Genomic DNA, 23,832 nt, shown 5'->3' with positions numbered 1-23,832 from the left:
GTCATTTTTGACCAGGACATGTCCTTCAACGCACATATTAAACAAATATGTAAGACTGCTTTCTTCCATTTGCGCAACATCTCTAAAATTAGAAATATCCTGTCTCAGAGTGACGCTGAAAAACTAGTTCATGCATTTATTACTTCCAGGCTGGACTACTGTAATTCATTATTATCAGGATGTCCAAAAAACTCACTGAAAAGCCTTCAGCTAATCCAAAATGCTGCAGCAAGAGTCCTGACAGGGACTAGAAAGAGAGAGCATATTTCTCCTGTTTTGGCTTCCCTTCATTGGCTTCCTGTTAAATCCAGAATTGAATTCAAAATCCTGCTCCTCACATACAAGGTCTTAAATAATCAGGCCCCATCTTATCTTAATGACCTTGTAGTACCATATCACCCTATTAGAGCGCTCCGCTCTCGCTCTGCAGGCCTACTTGTTGTTCCTAGAGTATTTAAAAGTAGAATGGGAGGGAGAGCCTTCAGTTTTCAGGCCCCTCTTCTGTGGAACCAGCTTCCAGTTTGGATTCGGGAGACAGACACTATCTCTACTTTTAAGATTAGGCTTAAAACTTTCCTTTTTTCTAAAGCATATAGTTAGGGCTGGACCAGGTGACCCTGAATCCTCCCTTTGTTATGCTGCAATAGATGTAGGCTGCCGGGGGATTCCCATGATGCATTGAGTTTTTCCTTTCCAGTCACCTTTCTCACTCACTATGTGTTAACAGACCTCTCTGCATTGAATCATATCTGTTATTAACCTCTGTCTCTCTTCCACAGCATGTCTTTATCCTGTCTTCCTTCTCTCACCCCAACCGGTCGCAGCAGATGGCCGCCCCTCCCTGAGCCTGGTTCTGCCGGAGGTTTCTTCCTGTTAAAAGGGAGTTTTTCCTTCCCACTGTCGCCAAAGTGCTGCTCATAGGGGGTCATATGATTGTTGGGTTTTTCTCTGTATCTATGAAGCGCCTTGAGGCGACTTTTGTTGTGATTTGGCGCTATATAAATAAAATTGAATTGAATTGAATTGAATGTCCTCTCTATTTTTGGTAATTCCACGCCGGTGGAAACCCAAACAAAACACGCATTAAGAGGCTCTAATGCCTGTGTCTCAATCTCACGACCCATGCCACCTCTACTTGCGCATAATGACGTGAAGAAATATTTTTAAAAATTATTCAAGAAAGGATTTAATATGAAGGCAATAGCAGAGTGTTACAGGCATAGCCCTAAAGAATGTAGCCTGATGGGCAGTGCAGTCCGTGCTGCAGGGAGAATGGACTGCCATACCCGTTATGTGTCTGTGAGCGAGGGAGGGAGAAAAAGGAAAAGTACAAGCTGTCACCGAGCAGAAACGGGAGCTGGAAGCATGTAAATATAATAATAACCACTGCAGCCAAGAAGAGAGCCTGACGAGCCCAGCTGTAAGTAAGCTATTAAGACTCGACTGTACACTGTGTTCATGTTTTCCTCCGAAATAATAAGCTCCGTTGGAGCAGCCTTTCAACACCTCTCTCTGTCTCTCGCTAGCAAAGTTGAGCCAGACAACAAAGTAAAGCTAGTTTTCAGCTACGAGCCCGACACGAACCCGACGTATCAGCCAGAGGTCCCTTTGCTACGGTTCGGAGCCGCGGACCTGTTTTATATACGCGCCGAATAGTTTCTATACGAGATCGCTGCAAAAAGTGCAGCCTTACCTAATGTCCACCTACTGTTACTCATTTATATTAAGATTTAAACATTAGTTGGTGTTGGTGTGGAGAGTAACCTTCAGTAATACTAATAGATCACACAGCAATAGTACATTCATGTAGTTGTAAAAAGCATGATAATATGTTAAGTAATCCTAAGTATTCAGAATACGTTACTGTCATTGAGTAACGTAACGGAATACGTTATAAAATACATTTTGGGGCATGTAATCTGTAATCTGTAGTGGAATACATTTAAAAGTAACCTTCCCAACACTGGAAACAAATCAGAAATGATTTACATTTAGTAGTTTTCGGATTTCTCTAGAACACAGACTTGTGATTAGGGCTTGGATGTAGGGATGGGGTCGTCATTGACGATGACTTAGACCTCAGAGGGTTACTAAGAACATATTTGTGTCATTGTTGTGTCTGATTATTAGGCTCTGACTGAGGGAATACAGACTTGCACTGTCCTGTGATCGCCACTCAGCTGGTGTGTGTGTGTGTGTCTCTGTGTGTGGAGGTTTCCCAGGGTTGAAGGGCTCCATTGAGACGGGCTTGCCTCCTTTCCTCTCATTGCCATGCAAAGGGGACCAGCTGCCTACTCTCGGCTGTGACGGCTGAAATATTTACCACTCTGTTTGACAGGGACGTCCTGACTGACAGACCCACCCCCCCATCCCTTCTCTTTTCCTAAAACTTCACCCCCCGCCCTGCTGCTCCTTTTTCTCCTTCTTCCTTCGCTCCTCTGACTGAGCTTCCTATCAGCACTGGCTCTGTGTGTCTTATGCTGGTTCTGTCGATAATAGACTCTTTGAGTGACACGTTTTAATCCAGTCTCATTTGAATGATATTTGCGCCCCCCTCCCACAAGTATGTCACCCACTATCAAAATGTCACAGACAGATTTACAACTGCACAGGCTGCCAAACAAAGCTTATTTTAGGCTGGGGCTTTAGGGCTGAGAAAAAAATCCATATGTACTACAAATCAGTGGAGCTGAATTTATAGCTGGCACCTGTGGAAGCAAGAGTCCAAACGAAGTGGATATGCACAGAGAAATAAATGACTTGGTGGATTTGATCTGTAGCTGTGTGCTTCATTCATTCTGTCATTCTGTGAGGACGCTGCAGTCTTTCATTGTTACATTTCTTTGCATGATTGCACAAATCAGCAGGTTTGCTTTAAAGACAGTGGAATGTGCATGACTGGCTATTTTACCTTTATGGGGACTATGTTGCCATTGGTCATTGGCCCTGCTTAATCTAAGTCCTAATAATTAAGGGACAAATTAAGTTATTATAACACATTAACAGTGAACACTGGGCCTTTGTCACCTCTTCTGAAATGGGAAGAGGACACATCAACTTTTATTTCCTAAATAAAAACTGGTGAAACAACATTCGCCCCTTGTGTAAAATTAAATGCAATCAACATACGTCATTAAATGTCAATTAAGCAAAACATATACTATATGTTTCAGGCAAATAAATAAATAAATAAATAAATAAAAAAGTGGATAATTTTATTTGAATAGTTTAAAGTCTGAGGAAAAATGCAACTACTAAAGTTAATGCAAAAGCAAATGAACTGAATTTATATAGCATTTTTTTAATTAACTAGCAAGCTTGTTGTATATGGCAGCTATAAAAGTATTGTGGGCTCAGTTCACTGCCCAGGGACTTAAACTAAATGCTGTGCAATGCCACAACAGTGTGTCACCCCTGTAGCTTTTATACTAGGGTGTATTACTATTGGATATTCTTTTGCTCAGGGGCCCAGGAGCCAGAAAGGGTATCCTTTCCTTTTGGACTTTTAACTGAGTTTTATTGCTTTTCCTTTAAGTAGAGACATCTCCCACAGTTATTCATAGCACACCAAAGTAGATAATTAAGACATAAAATTTAAATTACAGAAAAGTTCCTGTTTTTTCACTATTTTATCTGTTATAAAAATTACTGGGTGATTTTTTACACCTTGTCTAAAAAAACAATATGCTGTACTATTAAAAAGTTTCAGTTTTATAATTACAGGACAGTCTGGACAATGAGCTAACAGAACTGTTTATGTAATTTTGCTTATTTCCTATAATGTCATGCTGATAGAGTTCTTTCATTAGCTACAGCAGAATTTATTTATCTATCATGTCTCTTTCCATAAGATCGCCAGGATTAAATGTTCAAATAAACATCTGTAGACTGAGAAAAAGGTAACTTTTACTGATCTAGCCCACTTAATATCAAAGTAGGGTTTACTATATGTAGCCCACAATAAAAATAGAGTTGGGACACCCCTGTTCTATACATTATTTTTGGCTTTTAACCCTCATCATTGTTTACAGTCTCAAATTTGACCCTAACCTTAAGCAGTGTTAAATTATTTTCCCAATGTCTTTCCCCTCAAGAAGGTCTGTTTTACCCCTACCTTTCTCTACAGTATGATGACCTATATCTCAGAAGGGACCATGTGAAAGACATCTACCATCTCATTTCAATGCATGGAATCTGTGTTATAATAACCATCACACTTGTTCATCATTAGTGACTTTTCAGACCCATTCATAAATGTGTTTCAGAAAACACTGCTAACAGAGCTCCCCACACAAAAGCTACCTGAGAGGAAAAATGACGATCTTCTGTTGCTTCTACCTTTAAAAAAAAAAAATCTGTAATCAATTGACATATAAATATAAGTAGAGTCACATTCAAGCCATTTTCTGTTGCTGTTACAAAATTAGATACAAGCATGTTGTCTGAGGTTCTTTGTGTCTTTGTTCAAGGTAATTACAGGCTGTGCATTTGTTAAATATGAAAAGTATTTCAGCTTGTCCCTCTAATTCCCAGCTGTGATAGTCATATTTCAGTTGACCTCATTGTTGTAAACCTAGTGACCTTTTGACAACATTTATTTAGTTTTTATATCACTTTTATGGTTTTTAAAAAAAGTACTTAATGAAAGATGTATTTGTAATCTTGCTGTAGCTTGAAGTGAAGCACTTGGCAGGCTCTGACCATTGGATGCTGGTTTACAAGAAATCACTTCTAATGAGACAAATAATACATTTTGCTTGAAAAAAGATATCTCCCCACCACAAATAGAGCTACAGATCTGGAAAAGTAACACTGGTTACCTGTTTGGCTTGAAATAAACTAATCCTAAATATTTGTTCATACATTTGATCAGTAGTTGAAACGTGTTGTCACATTGCCTTTCAGTGTAGTCAGTGCAAAAAAACCAATTTCTGCTCTTTTTCAGTTTTTTTCTGATTTACCCAGTCGTCTCTTAAAAACATTTAAGCTGGACAGAAATATCAAAAACTGTAGCACAGATTTCCACATTTGATAATGTAATAATTAATGCAATAATGTTATATTTTCATCTTTAAAGTATATTTGCCCTTAACTTTTAGAATATACACCTAAACATATATACATAAGCACATAAACAGGGTATTAATAGCTTTGTTTGTATCTCTGTGTGGAGCATGTGATGAACTGGTGAGCTGTACAAGGTGTAACAGCTGTCATAGGTGCCACCTATGACAGTTGGGATACAGCCCAGTCCCACCTTAACCCCCCACTGCGAAGTGGTTATGCTTAGTTAGGTGGATGGACATATTACGAATTCCCTATCACCTCCAAAGAGGTGTTATGTTTTATGTTCCTTGAACTTGAGTCCTCCTCCACAGACCTTGGAGTTCTGAGAATTATTTTATTTGTTCCAAGGACTTTGATTGTGTCTAAAATATGCTGGAGCCGCTCTTCCAGTTTGGGTGTTTTAAAGCTAAGACTGCCATATCCCGGCTCATAGCTTATGGTAACTGCTGTCTGGGCCTGATTTGGCCAGATTTCACAACACTGCTAACAACTGGCAACATAACGTGGACCTGTAAGGCAGCCACACTTACTCCAAATCAGCACCGCCAGTCAAGGTCAAAGATGGTCTACAGCAGTGGTCTCCAACCCCCGGGCCACGGACCGGGACTGGTTTGTGAGACATTTGGTACCGAGCCGCGAGAGTTGAGGCTCGGGTGTGAAATTTATGGTTTTCAGATTTTTTTATTGTTTTTTATTGTTATCGTTTCAATTGTTTTTATCATTAACTCGGTTTCCCTGAGTCTTTTCCCGTGTGTTATGAATAAATCTTCTTTTTAGTGGTATCAGTACTGGTTTTATTTTGTTGTATTTATCCACACCACCTTAAAGGCCATGAAAAAATTGTTGGACATAAACCAGTCCGTAACGCAAAAAAGGTTGGGGACCACTGGTCTACAGGTGAAGGGCACATTTGGGCCACAGATTCGTTATAGAGTTAGAACACCTTAAAACATAAGGAGGAAAGTACAGATATGTTTACTGCAAAGTAGTGTTTACTTTTAAGGTAGACTAACAGTTAAAGATGAACTACAGAGTATCAGTTATTGCCAATTCCCAGATGCTGATAGAGGACTAAAACTAAAAGTTGGGGGTTAAAAGTGGAATTGAGAAGTGTCCACAGGGTAATGACACCCTGTGACTGTGTTTGCACATCTTCATTGTTGATAACAGCAGACATCAGGACACCTCAATCCCCACATGTCCTCCCTGTAATTACCACTAGGAGGCTGAAATGAAAGCGTCACCCCAGCTGACAACTGAGTTTCACTGGAAACCTGTCACACGATTCTCAGCACCGCTTTCCTTTCTGTCATTGTCATCTCTTTTCCTTCTGCCTCTATCTATCCCCCTGCAGTCGCTGTCTATGCTGCGCTCATTTTAAACGCCTGCGGGCTGTTGGTGTGATTCTTCAGCGCAGAAGTAAGTAAATAAATAAATAAAATAAAATAAAATAAATAAAATACCACCACACACCTTTAGGGCACAATTACCCAATGCCAGCTACTATTTGTGGAGTTTTTCCACAATCATTTCCTGAGGGAAGGGGATAGAAAGTCCACACAGCACATCCCTCCCCCAAGTAATGGATTTATGATACCCTCTCAACCTTCCATATGGACCCATTGGCTAAATATACATAATCAACTCACACATACCCCCCTGAGCACCTCCTGACTGATTTAACCAAACATGTCCCACAACATACATGCATTTCACACAGGGTCATGCACACTTTTAATATTCAGTATATAACACTGACTGCATTCATATAAAATCGACATTTACTTGACACTGTATGAGATTCGTTGCCTTCTAACATCTCACAAGTTTGTGTCTGCCTCTATTAATAGTAACTTATCTTCTGCCTGAAGCATATTGTGAATTCTTACTGTAGTCCTTTGGCTCTTTCTACTCATATATCTGAGCGTGAAAGTCTAATCTTGATCTTGATGATAGTTGCTTAAAAAAGATACTCCAGGGCTTTGTCACTCTTCAAGTAGGACATTTTTTTCTTGACATTTGATTTTGCAGAAGCCTGTGGCTCACACCACCGACACCTCTGGGCAGAGGAGCAAGCAAGTCTTGAGAAAGTATGTGAAGCACTGAAACTGACAACTGGCTGAAATATCACTCACTTTTACTGAAAAAATGTTAAACACTATTAATAAAGATATTTATTGCTTGCAGCTATGCAATCATTTACCCCTACATAACAAATATATGGCGTGGGTTTTTTTTTTTAGCTCTTCCCCTACAGGTATGGCTGCTTTCATTGACAGGTACTAAATCAGTTGCACATGGCATTTTTATTTCATTTTATTTCTTATAAAAAAAATTTAAAAAGTGAAAATGAGTTGGCATAGGCAGTGTAAAATCAGTGACATATCTTCAGGTTCTGAAAACTGATGCCAATATGAAAGCACTTAAACATGCATTCTTTCCACTGGCCAGCAGGGGCAACCCAGAAACAAATAGAGGTTGGAGGGGAGACCATTCCCAATGTGTAACATACCTACGATTTGTCACGTCCCGAGGCATCCCATAGGAACGCGAAAGGTGACGCTCCCGGCGGTAACACGGTTCCAGGCGTGTATTCCAACCCTAACCCTAACCACAACCTTAACCCTATCAGATAGTTCTTTCCAAAGTGATTCATGATGAGAAAGTAAAATAAATGTAGGGTGTACAAATAGATGTACATGTGTAGATTCATTCCAAACAGTTCTCATGTTTCCATATGTGTAACATACAGACGGGTTGTCACATAGCGTTGGTATGTTATGTTTTGGGATGAGAACATGTTGTGGAGGGAAGACAGCCTCTGTGCTCTGTAACCTTGGTAAATACTTTATGGGCTTTATGTGCTGTCCGTGATATGGTCACTGGCCACATCCATAGCTGACATGCTAGTTGGATCCACCAAAACGTAACTGTGGAAATGTTCAGACTTCATAACACAACATCAGTAATAAGATAAGATAAGATAAGATAACCTTTATTAGTCCCACACGTGGGAAATTTGTTTTGTCACAGCAGGAAGTGGACAGTGCAAAAGTTATGACGCAAAAATTAGAATACAATAAGAATAAATACAGTACACAACTGTACAGAATAGAATAAAATAAAATAATATACTATATACAGTAGAATAAAATAGAATAAAAATATACAATAAGATAAAAATAGAATACGAATGCTATATACAACTGAGTAAAAATACAACGATGCCAGAAAGGATTATTGCACTTAGTGTTATTGCACATGTGTGGATGTGTGTGTTTGTTCAGTTAAAGTCTTTGTTGTGGAGTCTGACAGCAGTGGGGAGGAAAGACCAATCAATACGTGGTTAGTATTGGTTACCAATTGGTGGGTTAGCCATCTTTTTGTACTGTCTGTGTGAGTTGGTAAATATATTTGAGTGGAATAAAGTCTATGAAATCTGGGAATAGACGAGTTATGCAGCAAGAAAGCTCAAACCTGGGGCTCCTACAGGCTTTGGGGCACTTTTCCCTGCTGGTAATAAGGCCTTGCCGATGCTTAATATCTACAGTGAATTAATGGATCTTGAGTGAGAATTTGTGCATGGCTTTCTATCTCTCTCTCTGTGTGTGTGTGTGTGTGCTATATCACTCTGTGATTGTGTGTCCCTGATGGCTGGCCAGGGTGTACATGGCTGATTACACACATTGACAGGCCCACTTCATCAATGTATAGTGAGCCTGTGGCAGCTACCTGCACCCTTCTTTTACTCACAAAGCACTTTCTTTTTTTCCTTTTACAGTGAGCTGCGTCTCTGTTTCCTGCCCCAAACTTTCAGTTTCTCCGTTTTTACAAAACCCTTATTTTGGTCTGCATGTTATTTCTGCTACGTGACCCTACATTAAAGTAATGGGCTGTGGTATTTTCATTGAAATTAGAGTCTGTTTTGCTGCTCTTATGCTGATGGAAAGTATAGCTAGCTCATAAAACTTTTAACATTTGGTGTTCTGAAAATGGTTCTTTCACCAAGAAAAATCATTGAGTGTGCAGCAAGTGAGGCATGTTGTTTCCCATTTCTTTGGCAGAAATGAAAGACTTGGGTAGTTAGCATGAGCAGTGGCTGAACAGACAGTGAAAACAGTGCCAGCTGCAGAAACTCAAACTTCATCAACATTAAAAAAATATATAATCTGCTCATTCAGCACAGGCAGAGATGAAGCATTCAGAGACGACTCCAGAGAGGGCAGATGGTGGAGAGGGTAAATTAAAGGCCAACAACAAAAATCACTTCCAACACATTCAGTCTTCATTAGACACCAGAGAAGGGGGAAGCGGGACAACAGATTCTTAATTTGGTGCCTTTTGTCACTTTTTGCCCACACTGTGCTCTCTTTGACCCGGAGTCATGCTCACGACTGCAATTTAATATTTTGCTCCACAGAAGGTTGGTGTCTAAAACTCTGGGGAGCCAACAGAGCTGTCACTACTGTAGCTGAGATCAGAGGCACACTGTTTACAACACTGATCAAAAAGGCTCTTTTCAATATTGTTCACCTGTAAATGCAAATGTACAGCATATTTACCCCTACAGATTAAAAGCTGTGTTTGAGTCTAGTCAATTTGATTGGATAGACCAATCAAATTGACTAGACTCAACATTTCAAACAGGTAACATCCCAGGTGAAACAAGACTTTAAAGATGCTCCTGGCTACTGAGGCATTGAAAGCTGTAAATGTCCTCAAGGGAGAAAAGTGGGCAGCCAACAATTTTCTGGAGCAGTGAAAATGACCCTCTGGAGTGTCTCCTGTCTACTGAGGAGCAGCTGGTGAACCATGCAGAGAAGTAATAGCTCAGCAGATTCTCAGTGGAATAGCAGACACGAGCAGTTTTTTAGCCAAGATGTTCTTTCAGAGAAACAGAGGAGTCGCTGTTGACTACCATTTTTCTATGTGTATTTTCAATTTACGCTTAGATTTCAAGGTTGATTTCTTTCTCTTCTTTCTTGAGTGTGTCTCTTTCACTGCATAAAAGCTACCAGCCACACTAGCTAACATGACCCAAAGGAGTCTATCTCATATAGCCCCCGATGCTAATTATCTCTTATTCCATGTTGACAAAGATAACTGATTGATTTATTTTTTGATGAGCAAAGTTCAGGAACAGGGCATGATTTACGGAGGATTTAGAATTGAACCACCAAGCTAGGTTCCTTCTGGTTAGTGAACACAAAAAACTGTGAGCTAACTAACGTTGTAAATATGGCCTGGGTTTTACTAAGTATCTGTATTTTGCTGAGAATATTTATAAAAAGAACATTTAATATACCTGACCTTTATTTTACTTTTAATATCTTTTTTAGATAATCCAGTATGGTAAAATATAGCTACTAATTATAGCACGCTAATACAATATTACTAAATAATATTAAATGTTACAAAAATTTAAAAGTAATTAAAAAATTTGAATCTTTAATGAAGTCTTTTCTGTTTCTAGCAACCAAAATATTTAGTTTATGAGATGTTTTTTGTATAATTATTTTCTCATTATCATGACGCCACGTGAATCCTCAATAACATATGTATACAATAATATGTAATACACCAAGCTGTTCTGGATGATGCTAGCTACCACAGGTGCACTTTACTTGCAGGTGCCATCAACAGTTTTACAGATATTTATGCAGAGAGCCTTTAACTTAGGACTGTTGGATCTGAGATTTTTATTTACAGATTATCTAAATCACATCCCTCTGAAGTGTAGGGTTATTAAAACACAGTGCCTAACTAGTCACTGAACATGACAACAGCTAAGACCGCCAGTTTTACACGTGCTAAAGGAAAACTGAAAACTGTGTGAAGTGTTGCAGGGCACAAAACAATAACTCTATAAGAGCTTTAACAGTTACTTTTTGTTGATTGTTTTGGTTTTAAGCCTGCTCTCATTAACCTCACGTCAAATGGCAGATGGCTCTGAGAAAATTCTCTTAAAAAATGTTGCATCAAACATCAGCAACATTAGACTAGCTGTAACAAAATCATATACATACACATACTATTTTCATCACTATTTTTTCATTTTCACAGTCACCACATGCCCTAAACCTGAAAGCATCTGGCCTCATATCTACAGGCAAGACAGGCAAGACGGTTAAGAAGAGTCAGGGTGACCTTTTGGCTCCATTGCTGACAGCCACTATTATGGACAGGATTAGTAGGGAGTATATCAGAGGGGCAGCTCAGGTTGGATGGTTAAGGGCTAAAGTAGGAGAGACTGAGCTGGTTTGGACATGTGCGGCGGAGAGAGACTGGGTATACTGGGAGAAAGATGTTAGCTGTTCAGTTTGACAACGCTGTGTACTTGATTTTACGTATTTTTGTTGAAGTAAAATGAAATTACACATTTTCTGGTTCTTACAATTGTTCACATTTGCAGCCGTGGTGAACTTACTCTTTAACAATTATTTTGTATTTTATAGGTTGCCAGTGTTACTAAATTTTATTTATTTAGATTTAATCTCTGTATTCCTTATTTTAAGCCAACAAAATAAATAGAGTAGATTTAATATTTCTGGTGTTGGTACTTAAAGTTAACCTTATGAAACCATTCAATATCTCTACAAGCATAATTTCACAAATTGCCTGGGTTTATTTTAAAACAATCTTACCAGTTTTTTCTCAAATTTGCATTTTTTCTGAAAGACTGTGGTCTCGTTGGACGCACTGGAGTTAATGTGAATTGTTCAGGGAAAACAGGAAAGAGCTGCAGCGAGCAGCTTTTACTGTAACAGAAGCCGAGTCTATAGCCACTGGCTGTACCATCCCTCAGGATTAAATCTCCCGTTTCTTCGGGACGGAAGTGAGACAGTAGCAAATAACACTCTTCTTCCACTTCTCTTAAGTCAATGACCTGAAAAGACCTACGATAAAGTTGTGGAGGGAAAGAGGGAAAACACTGAGGGCCACAGACACTGAACAGTTGACAGAGGCTATCACTGTCAGAGGATACATGCTGACCCACGCCATCCATCACACAGAGAGGAGAGGAGAGGAGAGGAGAGGAGGGGAGAGGAGAAGAGCTGGAAAAAGATGAAAGGGCAAGGGAGGACGAGAAAGCAGCATTAAGAGCAATGGCTCTCAGAAGAAAAGAGCACAGATGATCAAAATTTGAGAAGAGAAAACTTGTGAGGTTGAAGAGGGAGATGATGAAAAAGGAGGAGAGCTAAATCAAGCACTATAGATCTAAGAAAAAAATGGGGAAGAGGGAAAAAAAGAAGTAAGACAAAGGAGAAGAGAAATTTAAGAAGACAAAGAGAGGAGAGCAAAGAAAATGAGATATTTGTACAAAAAAAAATTTGTGGGGGAAAAGGACAAATTGATTTATAAGAAATTAAATAAGGGAAAATAAGTAAATACAAAATGTGAAATAAGAAATGTCAGTTATTCTGCGCTCTTTCAAACGGATCTAGCCTGTTTTCTTAATTGTCTTTCTTAGCCCACTGTTAGCTCCACATGAAGGGGCATAACAGCAAATTAACAAGTGCTCAAGTCGACAAAATATGCCGAGCTCAGTATCCAACTGCAGCATCGTGTAAGTGCAGTAAAACAACATCGTAGATGTAATGAGGTGAAACGTGGAGGGGTCACAAATAAATGCTTCACTTCAGCAGAGCTGTTGTACAGCACAGCTGACAATGGCAGATTGGAAAGTCAGCGCTTTAAGGCCACATGTTTTCCATTTTGGAAAAGACAAAAAAGTTTCCAAAGATGACAAATTGCTGCCAGATGACCTCTAAATGTATGCTAGGAGAACTTGTGCACTTTTCCTGCGCTGTAAAACAAAACAAAAAAGGTAAAAAAAAAAAAAATGTAATTTCACAATATTAGTTAATACTGTATATATAAATATGTGAATTTTGATGCAATGAGAAAAAGATATCAGTAAATATAGTTTCTATGATTTTACATAAATGTATTTAATTGTTTTCACCATAAAAAAGAGTACAGCATTTACATGAATTAATACACTGTCCAAATAATTACTATAATTTCACAGAGTTTTTTAAAGCATCTTTTTAAATTATTGACAAAAAATGGTAAAATTAGAGAAAAGTCAAACTAATAGAAATGCCTATTCTCTATAGATTTATTCTTAAGATATTTTAAAAAGATACAATAAATATTAAATGCATGGATAATTTCATATACGTTAACACATATGTTTCTAATTTTCCAAAATCTTTTCATACATTGTAGTTCTGGGCTAAAGGATGCTGGGCCTTTGTCAGAAATAGACTCCACGAGGATGGCATAGTTTGGTCAGAATAGAGTGGGATAGCTGGGGTATCATTTTATTGTATTAAACTATTAACATTGATTAAATGAACAAGATTCACATGAAATGACATCACAAAACAGGAGCCTAAATCTAGTGTAAATCTAAAGCTTTAGATATGAGAGGTGGACACAAATGTAAAGATGATATTTTTCTAACACGAGAGCTGACTTTAAGCATACACTAACATATCCCACACATGAGCTGGGACACTCTCTGATCATCCTTTATGTAAAACCCTTTGATCACGAGGACTCGTCGAAGAGACCTGAGTAAATTGAATCCAACTTGAAACTTGTGAGCTGCCTTAAGCAATCAAGCAATTGAATTTGCCTACTTTGATGCTGTGGACTCTTGCTAAATATCCTTACATTAGTTCACATCTAAATTACACTTTGGAAGCCATCCTTTCCTCTCGGTTTGTTAGGATTCCTTACCCCTAAACACAAATAATACTGGCACGAGCTACAAAGAAAAGGAGAACCATCACTCGAGGTCAGACCTTAAAGTTCGACTTCAAGGAGGTTTTAAAACAGAGCAAATCTTCACTGAAGGTAAAACTACTCTACAATGAACTCTCGGATCAGATGTCAGATGTTTTAAATAGAAATATAAACGTTCAAACAAGGTAGGAAGAACATATTTTAGAAATCGTCTACCTCTTTGTTTGTTTTCTTATCGGCCTGACGGTTCAGCAAATAGCCAATGCGCTGTACAGCATCAACATGAAAAACAATAGCGCTGCTATTCAGTGCTGCGTAGCTGATCCTACATCTGGAGAAGTGTGCCGTTCAGTGGGGAGAGTGGTAATAACCCTGATTAGTTCCAGTGTTGATGGCTGCTTGTGGAGCTTCCAGGGGAGAGTTGAATAGAGATGGAAATCAGGGCTTAGCTACGGATGATTATCTAGCCACTCCAGATCAAAGATTTCCCTCTGTCTCATCACAAAGGATGAAGAAAAGATCATTTCATCCCATGCTGTGAAACTACCTGTGCCTGTTTTCTTGAAATATGCTGAAAAAGGTCAGCAGAGCTGTCTGCATTTAAGCAAACAGACATCAGACACACGCATATGTGCAGACATATGATCATTATTTCATATGTGGCTATACAAAATGAGCCAGAGAGGTGATTTATAAAACAAAACGCTTATGAAAATGCTTCTGAGACTACGCATGGAGCTATGATTATTTAATGAATTAATTAATGAAGTGCCAGGAGTTTGGAAAGTGCAGAAATTGCAGCATAATGTGTTGATAAGAACTCATATTTTTAGCCAATAGGAGGGTCACACTACTGCTGAGAAATCTGTGGAGGAAGCAGAGTGAACCATCTGTGAATTCACAAGCAAGGTGTCTGTGTGCAGTATGTGCGTGGGGGGGAAATGCCATGAACAGGCCTACGTGCATGTGGCTCATTTCTGTGGCATTTCTTTAACTCGCAGCACGACAGAGGGAAAGAGATGCCGTGGTCGTGAAGATAAGTTGGGCTTCTTTTGAAAGCTTGGTCTGTTCAGTTATAATGAAGCCTTTGAACATTCAGCTAATACCTGCAGATTTTTGCCAGAAGCTTTTTTTCACATTTTTGTGATTTCCTGTTGAATGAAAAAAGGCACGCATTGATTAAAACACTGAAAACAGACATTTTAAGAATGAGCCACATATGTCTGAATTCCCGACTACCCAAGAGGTTAAACCAAAGAAATAAGGTTGATAAAAACAGAGAAATATTGAAGAAACCGATGTTCTGATTTCACAACGTTCCAAAGTCTCAGAGTGCAAACAGAAGCCTCACATTATAAAATAATATTCAAACCCCAGCTTAATGTCTGAGCAGCTGAAAATTCAGTTTTAATCAAACTGTGACACACAAAAAGCATGTCCCATTGTTGTACTTACTTTTCACATGTGGGATGCTACATTTTTTGCATGATGCAGTTGGGTAAAAATCTCAGTATGTCCAAAGTCCACTTTCTCCATTGGTCCATTATGATGTTTTGTGTTGCCTATTTAAGGCATCTGTTTGTTTTTTGTTCTTTTTTTTAATTAGTGGAAATAAAATGTCCAAAATACAAATTTACCTTAATATATTTCTTGGATATTTGTGCAAATTAGTAACTACGCAGCCATTTAATCATTTCTAATTTGCATATTTAAAAATATTATAAAATAACTCTTTTTATGTGAGAAATCAACTGTGATATCACCAAATTCTTTTTTTTCTTTTTAGTAAAAATCTACAGAATCTTCAATTCAGCAACACTTACTTCCAGAAATTGCATTTTTATTCCTGTGTGTGTTTTTACAGAGTGGGTGTACTATTCAGTCTGATTTACAGAACATGTACCTAAAGGCATGACTTGTTGACAGTATTTATCATTTTTATGATTCTAATGTCAAGAATAAAATTGAACCTGAGTAATGTTAATATTTCTGCTCCAGAACACACACATTTGCACACTTGGATAATACCTCATTAGCATACTTAAACATAGAAATTCAGAAAAAATTATGGCTTTAACACAAGTTATCAAGCAGCTCTGACCTGAAATGACTAAACAGAAAAAACTCTCATGCTAAGCCTTTAATATTAATATTTTTTTATTTTTACACTATCTGTGTGTGTGTGTGTGTGTGTGTGTGTGTGTGTGTGTGTGTGTGTGTGTGTGTGTGTGTGTGTGTGTATTAAACAGAGTCTGCTGGGTCTTTTTGTCATCACGGGTTTTCCAAGAAGCAGACTGAGGTGTGAAGGTGTTTCCTCTGCTTCTCTTACACACTTGCTAACATGAAGATAAAAATAGCAATCAACCAAGAGAATCGTGCTAATTGAAGACCTTAGCTCACAGCCATGCAGTGCAGATCCAACATACTGTAACTGCTACTACACAAGGGTTCCACCAATATGGGCTGCTAACCAGAAGTCAAATTGAATCATTTTAATGCCTTAAACAAACAAGGTCTAGGAAATAGCACTGGTCTGACTTTACCCCCAGTGTATGAAAAAAACTGCCCATCTTTGTAAAGCATGTCCTTTAGGACAGAGACACTGAAAGTCACCTCAAGGCTACACCTTTTCCAGAGAGCTGCCTAAATGTTTAAAGAGCATGAAGCCTAAAAATGGAAAAAGTCTACTAAGATTCCAGAACTCATTTAAAGGAGAGGCCTGCCAAAGGAAGCAAGAAGAACAAACACTGACAGGACAGAATGCTACCATGTAGCTCAGCATTATCTGAAAAACAACAACAACCCAAAACTGTTCTGGTCTGAAAGATAAGAGAAGTATTTTAATCTTAAATCACACTGAAAGCATAGACTGAAACAGACACATAATTAGACAACTCCAGCATGGCCTTGTAAATAACTGGTAGGGGGTGAACCTATTACTGCATATAAAGAGATGTCCAACGAGTGTATATTAGTGGCAGTGCTGTGTTAAACATTTGCTACCAGTGTTGAATCTGCGTGGCACTTTTTCAAAATGCACCTGAAGATTTAACCCTGTGAAAAAATTTGTTTTTAATGTGTTTGGATGAGAGGGGAAACATCTTCAAAAAAACCTAAAAAGTAGTCCAGTTGCTTTAATGCAAGTTCATTTGAATTTTTAAGTGTTTAAGAAAGCATGCAGCAGCAGCTGGTTTGGCTTGCAATGTTAAAATCTACCAGTTATTCAGCCTTTTGTATATCCTGAGAGCTGCACTTAGTTTCTTTTGACTGGATTCAAGGACAGACTGAACTTGTTCTTGTCTAACTGTAGCAACTGAGGAAGTGCCTCCAATTACAGAGGATGTGCAGTGTATAATCATGTCATCATTAACATTCCCAATAAAATAAATCGAACCACGTACAGGTCCCTGTGGTTGTGTTTTATTTCACTTAAATACAGTTCATCGTTTCAGTTGCCTAACCTAATCGGTCTCCAGGTCTTCAAGTTCTGATTCTGCAAAAGTGAGGGTTTTTTTTTATTTACATTTCATTTTCACTTAATTAATTTTGCGTTTGTTTGGTTGGATTTACGCACAAAAAAGAATTCACAGTTTACTCAGAAAGTCCTCATCAATTTTGTTGGTGTCTTCCATAGTCGTGAGTCTCTCCCCATCAATTATATAACTAATGATCTAAAAATAAAGAACACCAGGACAGTCAGCTTTGTGTTTCACTTAGACTGAAGCCTCAGGTGCCCTTAATCTGTTTCAACAACACTATCCTCAGCGTGAAAGGCAGTGGTAAAATCATGTTGTTGCTTATTCAGATAGCTCAATACTCTGAAGCCTTCTTTCTTTGGAATGGTGAGCAGTGTCAAGTGCCTTGGATAAATCAATAAACCAGTACTACAAAACATGCTTTCCTAACCAAAGACTTAATTATACCACTGACCGCCTTTAAGTCTGCGGTACCAGTACGATGCTGTTTTCTTCTCACTTTAGTTCATTGCTTATCCTCTCTGGTTATTGGAGTTTAGGTATCTGCCATTTGCCCTTGACTGGGCATAGTATTCCTCCTAATATTATTATTGTTAGTAGTAGTAATCATAATGCTAATAATATCACTAATATTAGTAGTATCATTGTGTCATTTCAACACGCACTTTTAAAAAAACTCAGGAAATCTACAAATTTGGTGACCAGTGCACGATGCTGACCTTCGTGGTATACAGAGTGAAGTTTAGTTAAGTTCAGTTTTGCTCCTCTGTTCTTCAGACACTTGTTTACAGACAACAGATACCTTACCTTCCTTTTACACCTCAGCACAGGAATGATTAAGTGATTACAACACGTTGCCTTTGCTTTAAAGATGGCTGTCATTCTGTCTGTAAATGAGCAGAGAAATAAACAGGGGTACAGTGCATAAACACTCATCACTTAAAAAGCAGGACTTTTCTCCCCTGAAAACAATATCCAATCACACAGTCTGACAGTCTGTGATGTTAAAACACTTTGCACAGCAGCAACAATTATGACCACAGACACAAATGTGAAACAAAACCAGCATAAAAAAGTGATCGCCACAGTGATTCTGCTTTAGACACACGAATAGAGGTTGTAGCAGGAGACTGCTTCAACAGGATTGTTACCTGTTAAAGTTCAGGGTCTGGCTGCTTGGGTCAGCATGCACTCCGCTTTCACTCTGGGTTCTTGGCTAGCTTAGGATTAGCATGCTGCCTGTGCAAAGAACCAAAGTTGGGTTAGCAGCATAATGTGGTTGTTTGTGTTCTGCAGTTAAAAAAATAAATGTCCATATCCACACTTTAAACTGTCACTTTTTTTCCCTGTGAAACGTGAACTGAAATCAGCCAGTTGCAGCACGAGTGCAAGAACCAATAAGCAGGATCGATAGGCAGACAGGCTGACAATTCCAAGGAATTGGACTACTGGTTTTCTGTAAGAAGCGGTTCTCGATTCCCATCACAAACCATGCTGTTGTTTTGTTTACCTCTCATCATTTCAATACATCACTAGTTGAAGCTTTGCAGAAACAGTGCAAATATCTATCAAAATAATATTTTACAGCGTCTTTTTATGGTTTATATCCAATTTATATTTTGGTGCTAAATTTAGGTGCAAAAAGGAAGGTGATTATCTCCCTTAGAACAGTCACAGACCCCACCACATTAAACGGAGTCTGTGACTGCATACCCACTGCTTGTCAAAAGTCATGCACTGAGTATATGCCTGCTCTAAGTTTTTATTTAGTGTGCTTGTTTTTGTCAGGAATCATGTACAAAAAAAACTTTGTGTCTGAAAAAGGTGTCAGTGCCAGCATTTGGCCTCGAACTAATCATCAGACCAAAAAGCACACTGCCATGACCTCCAAGCTACAGCTACACCTACCTCTAAGTCAGCCAACTATTTTCATAAGCCCTGCTTCACATGTTGTGTTAAGTCAGTGTGGCGGTTATATGGTTGTCAGCCAGTTCCCCCTTCACTCTCACACTTGCACGCGCACACACATACACATTGGCCAAGGCTCATTAAGCTCCTTCCCAAGCTCCTCATTTTGTCCCTAATTAGGGGAACCAATGGTTTTGCAGGATCTGGTCAACCTCTAAGTCACTCCAAGCAAAGATATCCTCCCCACAGTACTGTTGAGAAGCCATTAGAAACTTTCAGGACATTGGATGCTGACATGTTTCACCTTTAAAGCGCCTGTGTGACTAGCCTGTCATTGCTGACTGATTGCTGTGTATTTACTCCAAAACGCAATGGGTGTCACACAAAAAGTGATCTGTGGAGCTCCGAGGCAGCAGAAAGGCACAGTGTGTCTACGTCACACAGCTCTCTGTCTCTAGCTCGCCTTTAATGCATCTTCTATCGTCCCACAGACTGTCTCCTCGTCACCCATCTATTCATCTCCCCTCTCAATGGCTCCCTCTGTTCCCCTCGACTCACTATTTCCTCTTTATCCCTCTGATGTCACAAATTCAGATATGAGCTTCTCTGATAGAACACACACCCTTGGACACTGCAGCTTTGTTTGAAAAGACAGCGATCAGTGGATGCGAAGAACTAGGGAAGGGGAACAAGTCGACAGTGTGGTTATTTTCCAAAGCTGCAGGAGACTGTAAAATGCAGAAACAAAGGGAGACATGTAGGCTAAAAAAAACATGCATGAATGCTTCTGAAAAGGCCTGCGTTGTGTTGCTGCCTTGTCTCATCCCTGTGGCTCGGAGCCAGCCGTGCCTGCCAGGGCACTACTGTTGAGTCTATTTCTGTTATCTGCTCTCTTTCCCACGAAGAAGAAACAGCTGACCGCTAATATCGCTACCTGGGAGGGGGTGCGACAAGACTTCTCAGACCTGGCGCTGTCTCAGAAATACATATGCTTACAAAGGATCACACACTTGGCTCTCGGCTGAATTTTGTGGCACCCGTTGGGAGGATTTGTTGGCACAGTCGCATAAACACGTACTTGTCTTTCAATGACAAAACCAAAAGAAAAACACAGTCAGTGTTTGGAAGGTCTAAACAACCATTTTGTTTCTTTTGTAGTTAAACTGTTTAGTAGAATTAATTCTGTGTTGACATATGACCCTCAATTCTGCTTCTTTGCCCCTGTAGTGTACGGACGCCTTTTCCTGTTAAAAGGTAGTTCTTCCTCTCCACAGTCACAAAGTGCTTGCTTTGTTACTAACCCTTTTTTTTCCTTCCAAATCTTGACAAACAGGGCACAACTAATAATGATTCTAACTCACCCATTTAAAAAAAATCCAAAAAGTATATTTTGCTTTTATCCGACAGTTGTGGCTGTGGTTGGCAGTCATGATATAGACCTCCCAGGGTTATTAACCTGAACTAACAAATTTAAGTCATCTGAACATTTAACTTAAAAATCAAGAATAAGAAGAGGTCAAAATGTGTTAAAACAACAACCATGAGATTTTGGAGAATGCAACATGTCTTAAACAGAGATAGTGGCATGGGTTCAAAGTAAGGTTTGGTGAGCTTGGAGGGGTGATCGGCTGAATTAAAGTCCCTGACAGTGATGGGGATTTTACATGTGTTAAATGCATCAATAAAGGAGAGCAGAGAGTTGAGTTTAAAATGATAATGCACAGACGACACTTGCAATCAACGCGGCAAGGGTGTATTTAATATAATGTGACCTTTTCAAGCCTACTGTTTGCATCTGACCTGGAATGAATACGCAGCATCGGGCTTTTCAAAGCCAACAAGAATTTCATTATTTTGAGTTCCAATGGTGTTTTATTGCCTTAGGGCTTTTACACAATATCTTGTTGAACAGTTATTGATTCAAGCGCAGAAATGTTGATACAAATCTTTCATATTAATAACTGAGTTCTGATATTTTCATGGGTAGAAACAACATTTCAGTATAAAACATATGAAGGTGCAAAGCCTTCAAGAATTCCCAGTATCAACAGTTTTTTGGCTGTTTTTCAATAACGTCATTCAACCTTAGATCACTTGTTGAGATGCCAAACTTTTTTTTAAAATTAAAATATACAGTGCAGTTTTTCAGGGACAGGGAACTTAAAGAGTTGGGGTTATATGTTCCCTGTTGTGTGGTTCATGACTGAAGTCTTATCCGGGGATGGGCTGTGTTTTAGAGCGCCCCCCCAAATTAACATGTCAGAGTTTAATATTTTGATATGCAGAGAAGAGCAATTATCTCTTTAACTATTTTTAAAGTAAAGGAAATCCAATGATAATGGTTATAATAATAATAATAATGCAATTTTGAAGTTTTACAGAAACAGCATCGACCATTCATGCTGCATATCCAAGACTGGACATTGCAGCAGTAGCAGAGATGAGGGAGGCTCCTTGCACCAGAAGGGGACAGTGAATGACAACCCATTTTGTTGGCAAATAGGACTGCTGGCGGTCAGTGAGTGATAGCAGGCTGACTGTCACAGAGATGGGCTCAAAGCGCTCATGTGCCTGCTCCGTCTCTGCTTTCACCTCTGCTAGAATTTCACACTGCTTTATCATCACCTATTACTAAACACAGTTTGAGCACATATGTTGTGTTTTACTGCAAGTAAAATCCATAAAGCATAAAAAAGATTCATCATTATATCCAGGATTAAAATTGGCTCGAGGAAACAAATAGGCTAGATGATGTCAAAAAGGGGACGCAGATGATTAGACCGGTTGTGTCTTTATTCATACCATGATGTTAAAAGAACGCAGACTCCAGTAAGCACTGTGGATAGGTACAGGGGATTTGTTTTTGTTTGTTGTTTGAAAACATTAATGTCAAACTCAAATCAGAATAAGAGCGTGTAAATGTAACCCTCTCTCTCTGACAAAGCTTCACACTGCTTTGAAAATGCATAAGCTTTGTATTTCAGCTGGTGGTTATAATATCGCAGTATCTAGAAATGCATAAAAAAATAACACTGAGAATACGTGTTCAATAACGCGCGTGTGTAACGAGTCAAGTAAAGTTAAGCATATTTACAAAAAAAAATTTGCTGAGATTAATCGTCAGAATAAGAGTTGTCCTTACTCATTCTCGGAATTCCCTAAATGACGCTCTGGCTCCAGGTTAACCTCTGTGAATGAGCGACCAGTTGTTAAATTACACGGAGATAAGTGGCGGTTCCTCCCTAGAGGAACGCGCCTTCTTCCATCCTCTGGGGCTCACCAACTAGCTCAGACAGCGACTGTCCACAGCGGTGCGACTGACTGAGCGCAGCACGGTTGGGTGTGACTTGAGCATACAGCGCTACCCTCAACTACACTGGACAGTACAGGGGGTTGCAACACACAATAAATCTACAGGTATTTTGCGAGTTCGGTCATTTGTTTCTCTTTTATTGTGGCAACAAAAAAGGGGAAAAAACGCCTAATGTGAATTCACAAAACAAAACAAGAAGCGCACACACGTCGAAACTAGCTGTGCTGATGAAATATGTGTGCCTTAAACTTCATAGTTAGCAGCAAGAGTTATATTTTTTTAAAGGATAGAGAAAGATTTTACCTTGAGCAAGTTACCAGTCCTTCTGATGCATAATGACAATGGTCAGAGCTCGGTGCGTTCACGGGGATTCGACAATTCCAAAAGACGGTAAGTCCTAAGATAAGTCCACAAAACGTGTGATAATGAACGGAAATCTCTTCCTATAATGAGCCCAATACATGTGACATTACTAGGATGAAGAGGAGGTTAAAACTCAGACAGGAGTTCTGAATGTCTGCTAGTTCCGACTGCGCGCCCAATGCAAGAAACAGGTTCAAAAAATCCCGACTGCCGCTGTTATTTTCTTACATTGTTCCCACAGATAACATCCCCGCTCTTCATTAACTGTGAAAATAAAATCCTCTTTTTAAGACAGTAATATTTTATTTAGTTAAATTCCACAAATTCTATGATTTCCTCTGAGAAAAAGTTATTCTCCAAATCTGAAATTCTCTCTCGTCCGCAGATCGCGCAGCCTTCCAGGTGAATGTGATCGCTGAATGGAGCGGCGCATCAAAGAGGGCTCGCGCGTGTCTCGGGAACCGCCGTCCCCAGCTCGCGGCTCTGGAGCGTCCTTGCCTGCCTGTGTGTCCGCGCGCAGCAACAGCCGGATTCCTTATTTGGAAGCCCGGGGCTCGCGCTGCAGTCAATGGTTTGAAATTGTACCAACATGACTTCCAGGCAAGTGTTTCAAAATAAAATAGGTAAATAGACGCGAAAACGTTGATTGGAGTAATACACACACGTGTGTGTGCGCGCGTTGGTGATGGATGTTTCTGATGTATGTGTGTATGATATATGCATTCTTAAGTACACTCAAAAAACTAATTTACTTACTTTACTCAAAAAGTCACAATTATTTTCACATTCCCAAATTGCATTTTCAATACTGAAATCCCAAAACACATCTTGTTTCTGTTGCACACAAAAGCTGCACCTTTATTAAAAAAATAAAAAATTAAAAAATTAAATCCTACAATAAACTGAGGTTTCCCCATGGGAGTGCTTTTATATTGAAGGTAAAAGCATCCA

At 39.1% G+C, this 23,832-nt stretch overlaps 1 protein-coding gene across 9 annotated transcripts in view; it reads right to left on the bottom strand.

Moving 5' to 3' along the window:
* Positions 1–23,411, bottom strand: part of adgrb1a (adhesion G protein-coupled receptor B1a) — a 219,712-nt gene extending 196,301 nt beyond the window's left edge. For 8 of the 9 annotated variants that reach the window (XM_085472900.1, XM_085472895.1, XM_085472892.1 and 5 more), the window contains exon 1: positions 22,822–23,411. The gene's annotated coding sequence lies outside the window, so the exon portion shown is untranslated. Of the gene's footprint in view, positions 1–18,104; positions 18,172–22,821 lie in introns of those variants that run through there. The other variant, XM_085472893.1, reaches the window with a different exon arrangement.
* Between the last annotated feature and the right edge of the window lie 421 nt (positions 23,412–23,832).

The sequence above is a fragment of the Copadichromis virginalis genome, linkage group LG11 (genome assembly GCF_057382275.1).
Source record: "Copadichromis virginalis isolate Kocher_CV1m ecotype Utaka linkage group LG11, C_Virginalis_male_GT1.1, whole genome shotgun sequence".
Taxonomy (NCBI): Eukaryota; Metazoa; Chordata; class Actinopteri; order Cichliformes; family Cichlidae; genus Copadichromis; species Copadichromis virginalis.
Note: the sequence above shows the minus strand (reverse complement) of the source record. Positions and strands in the feature narration are given on the sequence as shown.